General features: G+C 40.9%; 1 pseudogene; it reads right to left on the bottom strand.

Annotated features, from left to right (window-relative positions):
- Nucleotides 1-3,599: 3,599 nt before the first annotated feature.
- Nucleotides 3,600-18,327, bottom strand: part of LOC139783362 (putative nuclease HARBI1) — a 39,057-nt pseudogene continuing 24,329 nt past the window's right edge.

Here is an 18,327-nt window from a genome sequence, read left to right as displayed (position 1 = left end):
AACTTAATGTTATCTTTATGTCTAATAAAGCTCCTCTTTTAATTTTTATTAATTTAATCTTATTTAATCGTTTCGTTTTAATGTTGATGAATATTTTACACTGTTTATTGATTAATCGAGCAATTGATTAATCAAGTAATCAGAATTGATTAATCCAGTAACCAAAAATTTTTATTCTGATTACTTGATTGATCGAGTAATCAAAAAATTCTTATTCCGATTACTTGATTAATCGAGTAATAAACAAATTATTATTCAGATTACTTGATTAATCGAGTAGGGGAGACCGGGGCTAAAAAGTCTACGGGGTAAATATGTCTAATCAAATATCTCGGAACCTGTATATTGTGCGAACTCGCTATTAACATTGTAAACGCTGCTTATGGTACCCATGTGACCAACGGAGTTTCGGCAGGTTATCTGCCGTGTTATGATTTGTACGGAGGCAAACGTGTTTTCGTGGTGAAAAGTGAAATTTTCTGCGCGTGGAAATTTTTTAATATCTGCAATAATATTTGCTCTCCAAATCTCGAGGTACGTGATTATAAATGCATGCTGATTATAAAGAGTAATGCATGCTGAACACAAATCCAGTGTAGATATCTAATATTTCATGGGCGATCAAACCTGAAACTGATTTATCCCGGGGGGTAGACTGTTTAACCCCGGCATTTTTAAGATTTAAATTTTTCCACCGTTGTCGTTTTTGCTCTATACCGGTTAAACAAAGCGACGTAGATAAAAATTTCCTAAATAAATTTTGTAACTAAAGGTTCACTCTTTACAGTGGTATACCACGTTTAACTAAAATTATTTATTTTGTTGTTAAAAATCGGCACCGAAAAAAAACAGACTGTTTAGCCCCGGTCTCCCCTAATCAAAAAATAGCTTTTCTCAATTAATAATTAACTAATCGGTTATCATAATTTTATTATTTAGAGTTAGAGGCGAGCAACAAAATCGCAAGTTGCATATTCTGACAGGGCACGGTCCGTAGAATATTTAAATAACAAAAAGACCCAAGCAACAAATTCTTTTACTTAGTTTTTAGCCATCAAAGTCGTAGATAACGGTCGCGCGGAGATAAATAATTTGTTTATTTGCAATTAGGGTCGAGCAACAAAATCATACGTTGCATATTCTGGTAGGGCACGGTCCGTAGAATATTTAAATAACAAAAAGACCCGAGCAACAAATTCTTTTACTTAGTTTATAATCATCAAAGTCGTAGATAACGGTCGACGGGGAGATATATAATTTGTTTATATGCAGTTAGTTTATTGATTAATCGAGCAATTAATTAATCAAGTAATCAGAATTGATTAATCCAGTAACCAAAAATCTTTATTCTGATTGTTTGATTGATATCTAGAAAAGGCATTCAACGCGTAACAGAACGCGAAGCGCGTCGCGTGTCGCTTTCGTGGCTGAATAGGAGGAAAAAAGAAGGAACATAATACGTCTGCTCGTCTCTAAAGACCCGAAGCAGAGCCGAGCGCGGAGCGCACACGGACACGGCGCGGGCTGGTAGTGGTGCTCCCCCACTCCAACAGCACCGTGGTGCTGGGCTTCAAAACTGCCATCACTGGCGCCACCGGAAGGAGCGGCGCACGAGCGGCCAAGGCGCCGGGAGCGCGAGGATCGGCGATCCGGTCGAGCGGCACGCGACAGCGCAGGCGCGGGGAGCCGGCGCGATCCCGGCGGATGAGAGTCCCGGTACTGTCGTGCCAGCAAGGATCGAGGAAGCATCGCCCGAGTGACGAGCCGCCCGGACCGACGGAGAAACCCCGGCGAATTGTAAGGTCACCACCCTGGCGTCCCCGCGTTCGGAAAGAGGGTTGGCTCGAGGCGCTGGCCCCAGGCACATATCGGGTACCTAGGAGCTGCAGGAATTACCTGTGGGCGACGGTATGAGCGCGTGCGTTACCTGACGCTCGCTTCGAGAGAATCGTGTCGGAAATCGTGCAGGGGCCCCGCCGAGAGTGAACTCCTGTAAGTAGAGACCAATGTGCCCTCCCCGGGAGCACCGCCTCGGCCGACAGGCTCGTGGCGTTTAATTGTGTTAATCGGAATAATCGTGTCAAGTTTCATCGTGTTAATCGTGTCACGTTTCATCGGGTTAATCGGAATAATCGTGTCGCGTTTCATCGTGTTAATCGCGTCGCGTTTCATCGTGGTAATCGGAATAACTGTGTCTCGTTTCACCGTGTTAATCGCAAGGGTCGTAGTGTGTCGTGCGTGGAGATAACGGGGGCAAGTGTGAGGGAAAACGGCGAGTCGCGAGTGGTCACGTACTTTGAAGGGCACTCGGCCTCGCAGGTAGCGTATCCGGGCCCTCGAGGACGGCGAGTATTGCGTTTGGCGGGACGGGAAGGTCGTCGGGATCGACGCGGGGCCGCGGAATCTCCGGACTTGCGAAAGAATTCGGGATTCGCGTGGCAAACCGCGAGATCGTCCGCGACACGAGTCCGTATTTGGCGTTAGGGGGCAATCGCCGGCCAGCGTGGTCGACGCGGCGAGATCGCCCATAATTTTTGCGTCGTGCGGAATCGAGGTGGCCCGGGCGCACGTCGACGGCGGAAACGGAGGTGTTGCGATTCGGTCAGTCGGCCTCGTGGCGTGAGGATTCGTGGTGTGTTCGGGGAAAGGTACCGCGTTACCTTAAGGCTCTCTCGCGTTAATCTTTTGTGTGTGTTCGAAGTGAGGTACCGCGTTACCTTCGTTATCTGTTGCGTTAACCTCGTGCGTTAGTCTGCGTTGACTATTTTTGCGTCCATCGGTTGCGTTAATCTTGTGAGCTCGTCTACCGTGTTTAATTTCCGACATTATCGCGTTCCTATATTCTGATATCCTAGTGTTGCTCTATCCGACTTTCCCGCGTCCGCATATTGCGTTGGTCATCCGGCATTCTTGCGTCAGCCTACCCGTCCTTTTGGTGGTACGCTATACCGCACCTTCGCGCAATTCGTTGCATCGGCGTTGCATCCGCCGCCGCTCATGTCTCTTGACCGCATGATCTTATTTCGAATATGAAAGGCGCGGATATATTATACCTACATCTACACTGACTGATATCACTCTGCAAATACATTATATCTACACCTACACTGACTGATTAAATATATATTACATGTGATTCCTTATTACGCTCTTGTGTGGTTAATTGCGTTACGCCTTCTCTCCGAGTTCCCCGAAAGGAAGCTACGCCCTGAGGTATCGTCGGGGATATCGCGCTGTATCGAGTAGAGTACGGTGGTGCGATCGGTCGCACCTGGCGCCCAAGTATTTTGTGTCTACATTAGTCGCGCGTTTTGCCAATCCACGATCACGATAGCCCTCCTCCGGAGTGCGAGACCGGGGGAAAAAGCGTCGCAATATATATATATATATATATATATATATATATATAATTATATATGATCTTATATGATTACATAAGTCCATTTTTTCTCGGGCATTCACATTTATATCGTAAAAGTATTATGTATAATACTTATAGTGATATACAAAATGTTTATGTAATACATATGTATAAGACTATATTACAAAAAATACTGACATAGATAAATAAAATATGTTTTTAAATTATAATACATAGATCAATAATACGTTTTTTAATTATAATACTGCTGGATGATACGTTCTCGTACTTCATTACCATTTACATTATTTCTTATATCATTTATTCCGATATTTCTTTCCTGTATATTTAATTTATCGTGTATATCCAATTAATATATTTCAGGCTGCGGTATGTTATAAAATTTTTGCAATATTTTAAACGACACAGCAGGCATTAACAATGAGAGCTGAAATTGTTTATAACATTATAAATTTAATATTAGTATTAGTATTTACAAAATACAATTGGTAAATGAATTTTACCTGAAAATTCTGGCGAGTAATGCAATGCTCTCTCCTTTCTTAGGCACCTCCATCGTCCCTTTAACATTCCAATAGTTCGTTCTACACATGACCGAGCTCTTACATGAGTATTAGTGTAACGAGCCGAAGGAGATCCTTCTAATTGTCTGTTTTGGCGTTTAATAAATAGAGTAACAAGGGATATCCGGAATCACCTATAATATCAAAATCATACTATGCATATATATCAATACTTCCATCTGTATATCATGTAATATTATCAGTAATATAATAATAACAATAATAATAATGTAATATACCTAATAACCAAGTATTTGTTCGTCCATTCTGAAATTGCTGTTCCAAATGCCTTGAAAGAATTGAAGCATTCCAGACGTGCATCGTGGGTCCTTCCTCCATGACCACGATTTACGAATAGTATTTTTCCATTAAAATCACTGACCTTAAAAAAATTCAAAAATAACTTTCTTGTAGATAGATAAAGATAGGGGAGACCGGGGCCTAACCGTCGCCGGGATTGACCCGTCAAATCAAATATCTCGGAACCTGTATATTGTGCGAACTCGCTATTAACATTGTAAACGCTGCTTATGGTACCCATGTGACCAACGAAGTTTCGGCAGGTTACCTGCCGTGTTATGATTTTTACGAGGGCAAACGTGTTTTCGGAAGGTGAAAGTTACATTTTCTGCGCGTGGAAATTTTGTAATATCTGCAATAATATTTGCTCTCCAAATCTCAAAGTACGTGATTATAAAGAGTAATGCATGCTGAACACGAATCCAGTGTAGTTTTTTCATTATCGTTGATGTCTAATATTTCGTGGGCGATCAAACCTGAAACTTGTGTTTGGGGTTAATCCGTCAGTAAGCAGTCCGGGTGCATTTCCAAGGCATTTCCGGGCATTTCCAGGCTCACTGCATATGGAATATGGATGAGACGGGAATTACAACCGTTCAGACACCGAATAGAGTCATCGGACGTCGAGGAGTGAAACAAGTCGGGCGAGTGACTTCTGCGGAAAGAGGAACTCTCGTAACTATTTTTTAATAATGTTTCGCATAAAAATTTTAAATAAATTTTTATATTTTTCTCTTAAAAAACAATTATTAAGATGTATCTTATCATTTTTCAGGATTAGATGTACGTATATGTATTGAAAATGCAGTGTGACGGTTAAACCCCGGCATTTTTGAGATTTCAATTGTTCCACCGTTGTCGTTTTTGGTCTATACCGGTTAAACAAAGCGACGTAGATAAAAATTTACTATATAAATTTTGTAGCTAAAGGTTCACTCTTTACAGTGGTATACCACTTTTAACTAAAATTATTTATTTTTTTGTTAAAAATCGGCACCGAAAAAAAACTGACGGTTAGGCCCCGGTCTCCCCTACTTTATTTACTCCAAGGGGTCTTAAAGGGCGTTTTTTTACATTAGGGACGTACCCAACCCTGTACATCTTTCCAACACCTCCTCTTATCCAACACACATGGCGTTTTGTAGGGACGTACCCAACCTTTTACAAACACATGGCGTTTTGTCTGACTCCCTCCTTTCCGTCGCTGCTCTTCCCTTTTCTCTCCGACTCTCTCCCTCCTCGTGTTCAACGCCTTCCTTTTTTCTTATTCTACCTTTACACTGAAAATAAACTGTATTAATCCTACAATCTTATTTCCTTCTCCTCCTCCCCTCCCTCTCCCTTAACGCTTCTCTCTCTATCTCTCTTCCTCTCTCCTTTCTATCCTACATTCCTCTTACTCTCTTTTCTTCCTATCGTCTTCTTCCTCGTCCGTATCCATTAACAGACTCTCCTCCATCCTTCTCGCAATCTCGTCCTCCGCGGTCCTCTTTGGTCTCCCGCTTTCCTCCTCTCTCCTTTCTTTCTCCTCTCTTTCTTTTACCCTCGTCTCCACCGATTTATCCTCATCCATTTTCACCCTTAATCTGCTCCCTTCCTTTCTCCTTGCATCTAATACCCTCCACTTATCCTGTTTACTTCTCATCTCTACTATTATCGTCACCCATTCTTCTCTCTGACCTATCACGCTTACCTCTTTCATCTCTACCTTTACCTTTAATCCTTCCGAAAACAATTCCTTCACCTTCTCCCAATTTGATTCCTTTCCCATCCATCTCTCCTTCTCGATCCTTATAATCACGTTCTTCTTTCTTTTCTCGTCGTCGTTCCTTTCATATTCTTCTGCCCACCAATTCTTCCTACCAAATTTATCCCTACTCTCTTCACTGTCATCCCTCTTCCTTTTGCCCGCGCCCTGTTCCAACCTATACACCTTTCTTTTTAATCTCTCTACCTCCTCCTTTAATTCTTTTATCTCCTCATCTTTTCTCTTGCTATCCTCCTTAAACTCCTTTATCATTTCCAATACTTTCACTTCTACAATCTTTTCTATCGCCTTCTTTTCTATTATGATCTTCCCTCTGCATTGCATCCTTCTTTCCACCACTTTCTTCTCCTTCTCCCTTTGGATTATCTGTAATAGAAAGTTGCATCTACCTCATTTCCTTTGCTTTCTAGCCTTCTTCACTTCGGCCTTGCTTGCCCCCTTCTTCCTTCTCCTTCCTCTCTCCTACTTACGTTCTTACTCTCCTCCGCTTTTCTACTTCTATTCTTCACTCGCCAACACGTACTTACGCCTCTCTTTACGCACTCTAATGGCACGTGTCCTGCCTCGATCGTCGTTCCGCACTCGTGTCCCTCTACCGCTCTTCTCCATCGATCCTCCTATCGATCCGGCAGCCCCGTCTTTCCCTCCTTATCGACTCACTCAATCGATCTATCGAACGCATCCACCGCTTCCCTCGACTCGCTGCTTCTCTCTATCCTGATATCTCCCGCGCCGCCGGCACGATACCTCTCTTCCTTGCCGATTCTGTCTGTCTACCGTCTCGTTCCGCCAGCCAGTGCGGCACATTAAGCCCGTTTTATTCTCTCCAGCTGCTTACGCCTTCACCGCGGTTCGTCAGGGTAGTCATCACTTCCTCTCCTTCTTCCTCTCTCCTCCTCTCCGAGCCCCCCCCCCCCTCTTCCTCACTCTCCGCCTCGAAACCTCGCCCTGTTTGCTAACCTCTCTTTGCTCTGTTTTCTTTACTCGCCAATATCTGCATCATCCTTCCTTCCTCGGCCTCTTCTCCACCTCTTTACACTCCTCTTACACTCCTCTACACGTACCTTCCTCCTTGTACCTCTACCTCCTCTCACACCCTTTTCTCTCCACCCTCTCTCATCCTTTACCTATATCGACCTGCTCCCCCGCCGAGGCCTCCAGGGAACTCTCAAATAACTTTCCTGTAATAATATAAATATTTTTTACACAAGACTTCTTATTTATCTTATAGTAGTATAGTACTTTATTCGATTCGGCCTTTCAGCCTAAAATCCTGGACTTGGTTTACACTTCGTTACTTAACACTTACTCCTCCATCCATACCTTTTTCCTTTCTCCTATTCTCTCTCATTTTTCCTAATTCTTTCATACATTTTACATTCTCTAACTTTCCTTCCTCTCCTAAAAAATCCCTCACTCTAATCCTACTCTCTCTATCTACATGTGTCATTATATGTTCAATCGTTCCTTCTTCTTCTTCACAAATCTGGCATTTTCTTCTTTCCTCCGCCGCCCAGAATCTGTTTCTTTCCTCTTCGTTTCCGCACCTCCATCTCGCAATCAACTTTTGGCTCCCTTTGTACCCTTTTTCTCTCAAATATTTTGGCCCCTCCTGCGCCATTATGTCCTTATATCTGCCGTTGTATCTCGTACTTCCTATCTTACTATCCATCCATTGCCCCAGTCTCTCTCTCTCTCTCTCTCTCTCTCTCTCTCTCTCTCTCTCTCTCTCTCTCTCTCTCTCTCTCTCTCTCTCTCTCTCTCTCTCTCTCTCTCTCTCTCTCTCTCTCTCTCTCTCTCTCTCTCTCTCTCTCTCTCTCTCTCTCTCTCTCTCTCTCTCTCTCTCTCTCTCTCTCTGTCCTATTATTTGACCAATATCCGCCTTACTATCCCTCAGTACTTTTATTCCTTCCGAACTAAATCCATTTTGCCTATAAAACATCTCTCTCTCCTCCCTCACCATGCCCATTTGTCCCTCCTTCTCTTTTTCCTTCACGCATTCTATTACCAATTTTCTCTCTCCCACCCTCATAGCCTTTTCCTCAAATCTTACTGCTCTATTTCCCGCAATTGTACTAAGCTTTACTCTCCCTGTTTCCTTATAAACTATATAGTCCGGCGTACAGGAGTCAAGGTTAAGGGTCCACTTTACATACTTTTTATGTATTCTTTCCAATTCTTCTCTTTCTCTCCATCCCCAAATCTCTGCCCCATACATTATAACCCCAAGCACTAAATATTTAAATAATATCATCCTTTTCCTAAAGTCATCCCTGAACCTCCGTTCCCCCAACCCCCACACCTGCCTCATCACTATATTTGCCTTCTTCTTCACGCTCTTAATCTGTCCACCGTCACTTCCATTTCTCCTCAGTTTGTATCCCAAGTACTTGTATTCCCTTACTTCCTCCAATCTCTTTCCTTCCCATTCCCATCCCGCCTCCTTCCCTCTGCCTCCTCCTCTTCTAAAGCACATAATCTTCGACTTCTCGGTGTTCAACTGCAGTTTTTTTCTTCTTAAATATCTCTCCAGTCTCCTTATCATCTCCTTCATTCCATCCACACTTTTTGCCAGCAACACCAGATCATCTGCGTATGCCAGCGTCCATATTCTTTCTGTTCCAACCCTCATGCCTCCCGCCTGTCCTGTCCTCATTTCCTCCTCCACATCTGCAATTAATATCGAAAACAGTAACGGACTCAGAAGGCATCCCTGCCTTACTCCTTTCTCCGTCCAGAACCAGTTGGAGATTTTTCCGCCCACTCTAACTGGATTCTTCGTCCCTTCATAAATTTCCTTGACCCTTTCTATTATACCTTTTCTTATTCCTCTTTTCTCCATTACTTTCCATAATATCTTTCTATCCACTCTGTCGAAGGCCGCCTTTAGGTCCACAAAGAACCCATATACCTTTCCCTCTTTCTTCCTCAATTCTCTCTTGACCACGTGCTGTAACACATACACGTTGTCCATCGTCCCTCTGCCTTTCCTAAACCCTGCTTGGGTTTCCGGCAGAATTTTCTTCTCTTCTACCTCTTCCCATACCCTCTCTGCTAATATCCCCGCATAAATCTTGTACGCAGTACATAACAAGGAGACTCCCCGGTAGTTTTCCACGTTATTCGGGTCACCTTTCTTGAAAATTGGGGATATTAGCCCTACTCTCCATTCTTCCGGAAAGCCTTCTCCTCTCCACACCTTTTTCAGGATTTCCTTCAGCTTTTCCTTTATCCGTCCATCGCTGAACTTCCACGCCTCTCCTGCTATCCCATCTACTCCTGCCGCTTTTCTCCTCTTTAATTTTTTAATCTGTTCTTCAATTTCTTGATCCTGGATCTCCAGCTCTTCGTCTTCCTCCTTGCTCCTTCTTCCCACCTTCTCTCTCCTGTCCTCCTTACTTCCTCCCAGTAGTTTCATAAAATGCTTTTCTCATTCCTCCATCTCTATATCTTCCTCAATGGGTACTCTTTTCTTCCTTTCCTTGTTTATTATCTTCCATATTTGCTCTTCCGTTTTCGCGTTTCTCACTTCTTCCTCATATTTCTCTAGTCTTTTTTCTTCTTTCCTTCTACACAACTCCCTAAATTCTCTTCTTAGTCTCACATATTTCTCCTTTCCTTCTTTCCCCATTCTCCATCTTTTGTATGTCCTCTTCAACCCTCTCTTCTTTCTCTTACACTCCTTGTCCTACCAATCCTTTTCTCCTATTTTTTTCCTCCTTATCTTGATCCTTTTTCTTACCATACTTTTTTCTACCGCTTATTTATCTTATATAATACTTGCTGTTCAGACTCGGAGCCTGAATCGAGTTCGTCTCCGACTTTCGCCTCCATGTACGCGGTTGCGACACGCGGCACTCGCGTGTTCGCTTCAGCCCTCTCCCCGTGTTGGATAGATCGAGTAGCTTGCTCGGGGGAATGGGGGCTGGGGAGCCGTAAGTGCGCGTAAGAGAAGTCTGTAAGTCGTCTTTGACGAGTACGGTTCTTCGGAGTTTTCGAATACGCGAAACTAGAGAATCGCTCACAGTCGCGCGCCTCGCATACGTTGTAGATTGTAAAACCTAAGTGCAAGCCTGCTGCCGAAACTCAGATCGGCAAGGTGCAACATACTTTTGGTCCTTCGAGCCGGATTTCGATCGTGGTGTGTGACGAGGGCAAGACAAGATATATCGCAAACCTTTGGTGCCACGTGGCACCGTCGAGCCGGTTCCGTTCGACGGTGAGCGCTTCTGAGTGCCGAAGCGGGCGGTGCGCAGACCGGGTGAGGTGTTGTCTGAGTGGAGTGTCGGTCGTACCGATCCGGATTGCGTGATTAATAAAATCGCGTCTACGCGACTGCTCTCCGCTCTCCGCGCAGCACCGCGTCTAAGCGCTCCGGTCTCTCCGCTCTCCGCGCGGCACCGCGCCTAAGTGCTCCGGTCTCTCCGGTCTCCGCGCGGCACCGCGCCTACGTGTTCCGGTCTTCCGCTCACCGCGCGGCACCGCGCTTACGTGCTCCGCTCTCTCCATGCTCCGCGCGGCACCGCGCCTACGGGAGTGCCCTCCGTGCTACGCGCTCCGCGCATCACGCCTCACGTGCTCTGTAGTAGCCCATTCATTGCCTTTCAACGATGACTTCTGCCCAGAAAGTGGACCCTGCTCTGAAAAAACAAATTGGTCACCAAGAGCTATATCCATCGCTTTTGGGATAACTTGATAAAGGTAGGGAAGGAGAAGATCACGCAATCCTATTTAAAGGCTCGCCTCTCGCTGCTGGAGGACTACTGGCGTAGGTTTGAAAATGATCACTATGCTCTCCTCGAGCTTGACGACGCGGCCACCGCGGACTACATGTCCAAGGACCTGTACACTGTAACAGCACAGATAGCCAAGCGTGATATAGCATATTGAGCAAACTAATGCATTGCATGTGTTTTCACATATTTGCTGTAAATTTGCTGACATCGAAGTAGAACACGTTACAAATACAGCTACATGACTGCTTATATATGCAATCAGTTGACGCAATTTCAAGAGCAAACGGTCCGCAATATTGGTACGTTATGTTGTCTGCAACATGTCAGCAACGTGACAGCAATGAATGATTCATCGTTTCATCTTGAGCATCATGATGCAAACATGACGGCAACAACACATATATAATAATTTCCATCCGTTATTGTGTATATGTCATCAAGCTATGAAGTTTTTTAATTGTATCTCGTTGCTAACGAAGTGTTGACAATTGAAATTGTCACATGTTTACGACAGCTTTTCAATAAAAATACGTATAGTTTTCGAGATTTAAATATAACACATTTAATACACATACACATTTATTTATAATAAAATATTTCTTTTTAATTACATTTGCAAATATATATTATCCCTATTAGACTGAGATGTTAACATAAATTTAATCCTTCGTCTGTATACATTTTTTTCACACTTGAAGTGTATACGTGGGTCTGTCACGTTTGACACTATATTTTTCCTTATCTTGAAGTATTAAAGAAATGTGAAAAAATTCATAAAACATCTCTCTACATACATTGTAGACATTGTTGACGATTTAATAGTCATTTTAATGAACATTATTTTAATAATTTCTGGCAGGCTTGCAAGTTTTACAATTACGGATGTCTAATGTACCAGCTCACGCATGAGCCAGACCTTTTGATTTGTAAGAAAGAAAAGACACAAACCTTATCTGTGGCGAGGAGAGACTGTATATTTTTGACAATGAGTTAGCACGACTATCTATTTGAATCATAATCAAACGTGAGGAACATAAACGACGATAACATCTTAGTAAACTGTGTGAAATACAATAAACGAAATAAATGATTAGTATGGAACAAGCTTTTCTCAGTCAATCTAAATGTTTAATTACTGTATAAGATAATACAGTTTATTCTACAAAATGATTGATAATATGAATATCAATCTTTAGCTTACCTCGAAGAAGTAATTTTGATCCAGCTCAATATATATTGAAAAGATTGTTCCTTTTATACAACATCAGATAAATAAGCAATCATATCGGCAATATTAAGTACAATATAATACAATATTTGTTCAACGAATAGTCGTTCTGGTTTAGATAATATCTGTCAATCTTAAATTAAACATCAACTTTCTGAAAGTAAGAAGTAATCTTTGTAATGATATCTTTTTTTTATGACCAGCTTCTTGCAGTTAATAACTAACTAGATTGCAATTAAGTGAGCAATTCAATTATATATGGACAGAAAGACCATTCGTGGAAAACGAGAACATTGTGGAATATTAAAGCTTCTCAATATTAAAGATCACTATTTCGCATAGAACGAATAATAGTTAACGAAAGATAGATAACTATCTTAAACGTAAGAACATATATAAGATTTGTCTGACGACAAGGATTCTCTTCTTACCAATAGGAATATAAGAAGTGAATCTAACGTTAATTACGCTTTATCGAGCGCGACGCAATGTTCATGGATTTTAAATAGCAGTTTCAAGTATCTAAATGACTTTTAGTAACGCGAGGATCCTTTACATGTATTTACAAATAGCTAATCGGATATGTTAACAGTAATCTCGGTTGCAACCGGTGAATCAAAGAAAGAGATAATGAATGTACTGAGCTCAGATTTTCAACGTGTGAAGCTTGGCGGCTTCGCTCGACGGACGAATTATACTGTGATAATGCACTCGTTCGCCCCTGAAACCAAGATCGAAATGTAACCGGATTTATGTAATCCGTTACATCGCGCTAATCGAAGATTAGCTTCCCCCATGACGAATCTCTGGTTTCATTAGAAAGACAGATTTTACCTTGTCACAGTAGACTTGATTGAATAAAGCGCTTGATCCTTGAACCAAGGATTTATCCGGTTGAGGCCAGAAAGATCGTCATCTTTTTTTGCCGGTATAGTCTAATGGCCGCTCTTTTCCTTGTACAGAAGGATGATGCCACAATGGCGACGATCCCGTTTCTGTGATAGCACGGGGCCGTGATGACGAAGCCAAACTTTGTGCCGGTATAGTCCCGTGGCAAGCGAGCTTGTCTATGCTCACATATATCGTTGAGCCGTTAGGTTTACGAATGATAGCCTCGCAACCACTATATATTCTTATGATTCGATTCGCCTTTTTAGAAAACTAAACCGACTTCGTCTCACTGAAGAGAACGATGATACCTCGACTCATCTCGACAAGCGCCCGGAAACGAATGCTTTCTCCAACGATCGGCACGCTCATCGACGCACGCTTCGCGACCGGAACTAATGCCTCTTCCGGCGATCGGCACGCTCGTCGACGCACGCTTCGCGACCGGAACTAAGGGTCGATTCAGACACAGCCGTGCCGTACCCGTACCGTATCCGTATCGTTAACATTAGACAAGACTGGAGACACATTAGACAAGGATGGAGACAATAGGAATCCTTGTCTAATGTTTCTGTCCGTGATACGGTACGGGTACGGCACGGCTGTGTCTGAATCGACCTTAATGCCTCTTCCGGCGATCGGCACGCTCGTGAATCAAGTCCAGTTGCGCCACGCTCTCAGCGCTGAACTATTGTTTTGAAACATGGCTGACACTGAACGCGCGGGTCGCTCAAAATGATACAAATCCCGCTATCTACCTTATCTTGACTGCATTAGTATTATGATAAACGCAACAGAGGGCAGCTAATATACAGTCTCTCTTTGTCTCTCACTATATCTCACTGAATCTACTTTCGCTTCAAACAACGGAGTAGATATAATTTTCACTCGGACGCCGTAGACCACGTACACAGACAAAGGGTTAATTATGTAACTTTATATTAATTATATTACACATAACATATAGTTACAAAATAAGAAAATAAGAAATATATATGAATAAAATTAGCAACATTTGTTCAAAAAGATGCTTTATATGATTTATCAACAACATTTATTAACAATTATGGAGATAATTTTTGATACATATGTTGTTACAGCATAATAAAAAATATAAATCATTGCTGAATATAAACTTTATGTATAAATGTATTTGTTTTTATAAAATATAACAATTAAAAATGTTTATTAGTAATATTATTGTATATTTTATATTATATTATATTTTATATAATATTACTTAATATAATATTATTAATATAATATTACTGTCACTTTTTGTTAGTCTCATCTTAATTTTTTTGCGTGTACATTAAAAAGAGAAATTGATTTAAGTAAAAAAATTCAGGTGGTTCTAAGTAAAAAAAACATAAATGACATTTTTAAAAATCGAAAACAGTGACCATAAGAAAAATTATCTTTCCACACTATAATAATTCCCACTTTGAACCTAACAACTTAAATAATTATGTTATTTTTTTTATGTTTAAATATATCAAAGATATTTAAAAGTTTTTTAATAAGTGGCCCACTCTGTAAATGTGCCTTAATATATATATAAATGTATAAATATTATACAAATACATTATCGAATGGAAAATGAATCAAGAACCGAGAATATTCAAATTGTCTAATAGTCAATCACGGATACGAATAAGCATGTGAAAAGACCTTTAGCTTTGTTTTCTATTGTAAAACAGACCTTATATTAGAAATTTCTTTTGTCTTTTCACTTCCCGCCGATTCCCGCGTTTTTTACATCGTGTGCCCGACGCGGTCTCGTCTCGTGCGTTATCTCCATCCCTCGGGCTAGCTGCTGTGGTACCAAGAGGCAGGAGTGGAAATAGTAGTGAAATACGTGGAGCCGCGACACCATTTTGGTATCGCTAGAATTATTTTGTCAGTCACGGTATTACGGAGAATATTACGGAGAAAGGTTACCCTAAGAGCACAGTTGACGGAAAATCGACGGCAAGTCGACTTTTATAAGTCGACTTCTAGTCGACTTCTAAAAATGGCGGAAAGTCGACTAAAAGTCGACTTCTAAATAGTCGACTTCTAAAAATGGCGGAAAGTCGACTAAAAGTCGACTTCTAAATAGTCGACTTATAAAAAGACGGAAAACAGTCAAGCGGCGCGTCATGCATCATCAATATGGCGGCGAATCTCGAGGAGGCTGGAGGACCAGATGAGTGGACCAGAGTTTACGCGAGTGCGAGGAATACGTGCCGCGAGACAGGACACGATAAGACGCCAGATAGTTCTTGCAGGTATGGCGGATCAAGTCGCGAGAAAGGTTTTGCCCGACGAGGTAAAAGAGGATCAGGATAAGGCCAAGTGGAAACATGCTTACAGGTTAGGTATGGTGTGTTATTTATTATCATCGATAATTAAGACCTATTGAATGCGACCTCTCCATTCTGTATCATCTTTCAGAACACCAGAAATGAAGGAACCTGTGTTCATGCATTCTTCGTGCGTTCTACGGAAAATCAGTCCGGAATAGGTGGTTTATAAAGAGGTGTACGAAACGAATAAGATGTACATGCGAGGTGTCACGGTGATAGAACCCGAATGATTGCCGAAATTCGCCCATGCTATGCCATCTTAGTGAACCATTGGTTGATCCACCGCCAAGGTATTTTTATCACAATTGTTGCTTTATAATGTTTTTCCTACTTATTTATAAAGATATTTATAGATATAATCAATGAACCGGGAAGATCATTTGCCGCGTGTCTGGTACATTCGGAAAGGCCGAATGGGCACTACCATCGATGGATATAGATCATCCGTGGACGGTGTCAAGTGGTTAGCGTATTTCTTCTTGGAGGGTCAAGTGTGCCCTAAGCTGAAACGATTTGTCCCGTCGCTGCTGACGACACCTGGGAGCATCACCAAGTCATGGGCCAGGTAAATCGTTATTCTATCTCCTTTTGATTTCACGTTGATTCATCGAATAGATTACATCAATTCAATACGATTTTTTCAGGTTGATACCACGCACTCAAGCAATAGTACAAACGCTGCAGTCGCAGGGAGTCGTGTCCAAACACAAACTGCTAGAAATCTGGGGTTCGGATAAAAAATGTGAGATTTTAATTTATAAAATAATATTTAGATATTATCATAGACTTCTATACAATACTAGACCGCTGACAGACATCTCGCCCGTGATGCTTGCCGCCATGTTGATTTTAGTCAAGATATGCTATACTACTATTCTATACAAGTGGTTTTATACAAGATTTCTATACAATAGTCTGGCATATACAGAATGTCCAAAAGAAAGGGTTTAATACTACAGGAGTAGTGGTTCGATTTCGGCATCCAAGTACGCTACACGTCGAAGGCATGACTTACAAACTTATTGATAACATGTACCAATATTTAACACAAAAACATTCGCCTGCTTCGTTATGTACTGTAATAACGAATGCAGATAAACGCACATCATGAGCATCTGAACACCCGATAGTGACTTATTGTTAATTCAATATGGCCGCACCCTTCACTAACACTTGCACCTTGCACTCGCATCGGCTTTTCGGCAGTGCGTCCATAGATGTTAGTGGTCTAGTATAAAAGTCTGTGGATATTATATATTTATAATAATATATATATATATATAAAATATTATTATATATTTACAACATTATGATAATAATATGATATATATTTATATAGCTAATTTTGCATATTGTTTCGCGATTAACGCTGGAATGTTTTAATTTTAGTTCTGTTATTGTCAGTTTACCAGAAGTGGCTGCCGGAATCCGCGCACGCAGAAGTGGCACAGATATGGCCGCCTTTTTAATTAAGAATAAAACATTAGGATTGTAATTATACAGTTTTTTAGATAATTAAATTATTTTATATATGAAAAAAAATCGAAATGCATCAGTTTTAGCCCTCCAGCAAGGGGTCGATTGTGTATCTTGAAATAATGAGGTAAAAATTACAAAAGTGAGAAAATTCATTAGCGTATCTACGATTTTATTTATCAAAATCTAATAAAATCTGTTAACTTTTGTTATTTTTACCTCGTTTCAAGATACACAATCGACCTCCAGACGTACGCGGCGGTTTATTTTATCGACTTTAAAAGTTGGCGGGAAGTCGACTTTTCGTCATGACGGGAAGTCGACTTTTCATCATGACGGGAAGTCGACTTTAAGTCGGTGGTTTTTGCGACATTCGCCGACTTCAAGTCGACTTCAAGTCGACTTTCGTCCTTAAAAATGTCGACTTCTCTGCCAAGTCAGTTTCGGTAGAAGTCGACTTCAAGTCGACTTAAAGTCGACTTTTTGCTCTTAGGGTATGGTAATTATTATATTCTGTCTTTCTATTATATTCTATATTCTGACCATATATGTTTAGAACTTAATATCTCTTAGGTGCACGCTATTAGCGTTATTGAATTATTCTCTCTTTATCGCTCATTAGATGTAAAAAAAAAAACAGAATGACGCAATAGCTCTAATAGCGTGTTTCACAAATGTCCTTTTTGTGGTTATAACATTTTGGTTACGCATTTTATTATTTTGAATTTCTTTCCAGGTATAGGATGTATTAATGGGATAGATGTATATATAGTTTTGACGAACTCGTGCAATAGTTAAAAGGTGCCAGTGCCGAGTACAGAGGGCAGTTTAGCCCTAGTTGGATTTACACGGAGCGATATATAACAAATAGATTCTCCAATTGCTGTGCAGTAATAAGGCGCTGAACGTAAGTGTTACATTGTTACGGCCAATTTATTCACCATCGGATAACTCTATCCTTCGGTTAACCTCACTCTTCATCTCTTTCTAAGGGGGCAGTTAGAAAGAGATGAAGAGTGAGGTTAACCGAAAGATAGAGTTATCCAACGGTGAAGAAATTGGCCCTTAGAGATGTATATGTATGTGTATAAAATATGCAGTAGATCAAAAAAATATTTGCATACATGAGAGTTATTAGATTTTTTGCTGATTAACGTACGTACGTTTAGTTTTTATCTACAATATAACAATCAATTGTATCAATCAAATTGTAATAATCAAAGTAGATAAGCATAACAAATTCTCAATTATGCATGTAATAGTGGCCACGTTCAGCAGAACGTCTATTTTGCAATTGTTGTAGGTTTTCTGAGCTCTTGTCAGATTGGATTATTCCTCTAGATCTAAAAGAATAATCCAATCTGAAAGCTCAGAAAAGTGCTGCTGGCAGCAATTGCAAAATAAACGTTCTGCTGAACATGGCCATTGGTTAAGATAAAATAGGTTATTTTATTTTACTTTATTTTTTCGAAATATTGTACATAATATTTTATTTATTAATTTTTGTAATATAAAATTTAATACTTATTTATGCCAATCTAATGTCCAAATATTTGGATTTAAAAATTAATTCGGACTTAATTTTTTTATTGCACATTTATTTACTATTACATAATAGTACATTTACATAATAGTACA

The sequence above is a fragment of the Temnothorax nylanderi genome, unplaced genomic scaffold, assembly GCF_030848795.1.
Source record: "Temnothorax nylanderi isolate EJ_2023f unplaced genomic scaffold, tnyl_v1.0 TNYL_tig0493_pilon, whole genome shotgun sequence".
NCBI classification, from domain to species: Eukaryota; Metazoa; Arthropoda; class Insecta; order Hymenoptera; family Formicidae; genus Temnothorax; species Temnothorax nylanderi.
Note: the sequence above shows the minus strand (reverse complement) of the source record. Positions and strands in the feature narration are given on the sequence as shown.